Here is a 3430-nt window from a genome sequence, read left to right on the forward strand (position 1 = left end):
TTGTTTTGAGAAGGGCCAAGTGAGAAGGGCGAAAAGAGAACGGGTTCAAATAAGGGGCGTTGAAATACGAAGGACGAAACGGGAAAGGGCCAAATGCAACGGGTCAAAGCGAGGAGATCTTTTTGAGAATGCTTGTTTTGAGAAGGGCCAAGTGAGAAGGGCGAAAAGAGAACGGGTTCAAATAAGGGGCGTTGAAATACGAAGGACGAAAGGGGAAAGGGCCAAATGCAACGGGTCAAAGCGAGAAGATCTTTTTGAGAATGCTTGTTTTGAGAAGGGCCAAGTGAGAAGGGCGAAAAGAGAACGGGCTCAAATGAAGGGCGTTGAATTACGAAGGACGAAACGGGAAAGGGCCAAATGCAACGGGTCAAAGCGAGAAGATCTTTTTGAGAATGCTTGTTTTGAGAAGGGCCAAGTGAGAAGGGCGAAAAGAGAACGGGCTCAAATGAAGGGCGTTGAAATACGAAGGACGAAACGGGAAAGGGCCAAATGCAACGGGTCAAAGCGAGAAGATCTTTTTGAGAATGCTTGTTTTGAGAAGGGCCAAGTGAGAAGGGCGAAAAGAGTACGGGCTCAAATGAAGGGCGTTGAATTACGAAGGACGAAACGGGAAAGGGCCAAATGCAACGGGTCAAAGCGAGAAGATCTTTTTGAGAATGCTTGTTTTGAGAAGGGCCAAGTGAGAAGGGCGAAAAGAGAACGGGTTCAAATAAGGGGCGTTGAAATACGAAGGACGAAAGGGGAAAGGGCCAAATGCAACGGGTCAAAGCGAGAAGATCTTTTTGAGAATGCTTGTTTTGAGGAGGGCCAAGTGAGAAGGGCGAAAAGAGAACGGGTTCAAATAAGGGGCGTTGAAATACGAAGGACGATAGGGGAAAGGGCCAAATGCAACGGGTCAAAGCGAAAAGATCTTTTTGAGAATGGTTGTTTTGAGAAGGGCCAAGTGAGAAGCGCGAAAAGAGAACGGGCTCAAATGAAGGGCGTTGAATTACGAAGGACGAAACGGGAAAGGGCCAAATGCAACGGGTCAAAGCGAGAAGATCTTTTTGAGAATGGTTGTTTTGAGAAGGGCCAAGTGAGAAGGGCGAAAAGAGAACGGGTTCAAATAAGGGGCGTTGAAATACGAAGGACGAAACGGGAAAGGGCCAAATGCAACGCGCCAAAGCGAGATCTTTTTGAGAATGCTTGCTTTGAGAAGGGCCAAGTGAGAAGGGCGAAAAGAGAACGGGTTCAAATAAGGGGCGTTGAAATACGAAGGACGAAACGGGAAAGGGCCAAATGCAACAGGTCAAAGCGAGATCTTTTTGAGAATGCTTGTTTTGAGAAGGGCCAAGTGAGAAGGGCGAAAAGAGAACGGGTTCAAATTAGGGGCGTTGAATTACGAAGGACGAAACGGGAAAGGGCCAAATGCAACGGGTCAAAGCGAGAAGATCGTTTTGAGAATGCTTGTTTTGAGAAGGGCCAAGTGAGAAGGGCGAAAAGAGAACGGGTTCAAATAAGGGGCGTTGAATTACGAAGGACGAAACGGGAAAGGGCCAAATGCAACAGGTCAAAGCGAGATCTTTTTGAGAATGCTTGTTTTGAGAAGGGCCAAGTGAGAAGGGCGAAAAGAGAACGGGTTCAAATTAGGGGCGTTGAATTACGAAGGACGAAACGGGAAAGGGCCAAATGCAACGGATCAAAGCGAGAAGATCTTTTTGAGAATGCTTGTTTTGAGAAGGGCCAAGTGAGAAGGGCGAAAAGAGAACGGGTTCAAATAAGGGGCGTTGAAATACGAAGGACGATAGGGGAAAGGGCCAAATGCAACGGGTCAAAGCGAAAAGATCTTTTTGAGAATGGTTGTTTTGAGAAGGGCCAAGTGAGAAGCGCGAAAAGAAAACGGGCTCAAATGAAGGGCGTTGAATTAAATAAGGACGAAAGGGGAAAGGGCCAAATGCAACGGGTCAAAGCGAAAAGATCTTTTTGAGAATGGTTGTTTTGAGAAGGGCCAAGTGAGAAGCGCGAAAAGAGAACGGGCTCAAATGAAGGGCGTTGAATTAAATAAAGACGAAACGGGAAAGGGCCAAATGCAACGGGTCAAAGCGAGAAGATCTTTTTGAGAATGCTTGTTTTGAGAAGGGCCAAGTGAGAAGCGCGAAAAGAGAACGGGCTCAAATGAAGGGCGTTGAATTAAATAAGGACGAAACGGGAAAGGGCCAAATGCAACGGGTCAAAGCGAAAAGATCTTTTTGAGAATGGTTGTTTTGAGAAGGGCCAAGTGAGAAGCGCGAAAAGAGAACGGGCTCAAATGAAGGGCCTTGAATTAAATAAGGACGAAACGGGAAAGGGCCAAATGCAACGGGTCAAAGCGAAAAGATCTTTTTGAGAATGGTTGTTTTGAGAAGGGCCAAGTGAGAAGCGCGAAAAGAGAACGGGCTCAAATGAAGGGCGTTGAATTAAATAAGGACGAAACGGGAATGGGCCAAATGCAACGGGTCAAAGCGAGAAGATCTTTTTGAGAATGCTTGTTTTGAGAAGGGCCAAGTGAGAAGGGCGAAAAGAGAACGGGTTCAAATAAGGGGCGTTGAAATACGAAGGACGAAAGGGGAAAGGGCCAAATGCAACGGGTCAAAGCGAAAAGATCTTTTTGAGAATGCTTGTTTTGAGAAGGGCCAAGTGAGAAGGGCGAAAAGAGAACGGGTTCAAATAAGGGGCGTTCAAATACGAAGGACGATAGGGGAAAGGGCCAAATGCAACGGGTCAAAGCGAAAAGATCTTTTTGAGAATGGTTGTTTTGAGAAGGGCCAAGTGAGAAGCGCGAAAAGAGAACGGGCTCAAATGAAGGGCGTTGAATTAAATAAGGACGAAACGGGAAAGGGCCAAATGCAACGGGTCAAAGCGAAAAGATCTTTTTGAGAATGGTTGTTTTGAGAAGGGCCAAGTGAGAAGCGCGAAAAGAGAACGGGCTCAAATGAAGGGCGTTGAATTAAATAAGGACGAAACGGGAATGGGCCAAATGCAACGGGTCAAAGCGAGAAGATCTTTTTGAGAATGCTTGTTTTGAGAAGGGCCAAGTGAGAAGGGCGAAAAGAGAACGGGTTCAAATAAGGGGCGTTGAAATACGAAGGACGAAAGGGGAAAGGGCCAAATGCAACGGGTCAAAGCGAAAAGATCTTTTTGAGAATGCTTGTTTTGAGAAGGGCCAAGTGAGAAGCGCGAAAAGAGAACGGGCTCAAATGAAGGGCGTTGAATTAAATAAGGACGAAACGGGAATGGGCCAAATGCAACGGGTCAAAGCGAGAAGATCTTTTTGAGAATGCTTGTTTTGAGAAGGGCCAAGTGAGAAGGGCGAAAAGAGAACGGGTTCAAATAAGGGGCGTTGAAATACGAAGGACGAAAGGGGAAAGGGCCAAATGCAACGGGTCAAAGCGAGAAGATCTTTTTGAGAATG

Source organism: Ixodes scapularis, unplaced genomic scaffold (genome assembly GCF_016920785.2).
Source record: "Ixodes scapularis isolate PalLabHiFi unplaced genomic scaffold, ASM1692078v2 ptg000997l_1__unscaffolded, whole genome shotgun sequence".
Taxonomy (NCBI): domain Eukaryota; kingdom Metazoa; phylum Arthropoda; class Arachnida; order Ixodida; family Ixodidae; genus Ixodes; species Ixodes scapularis.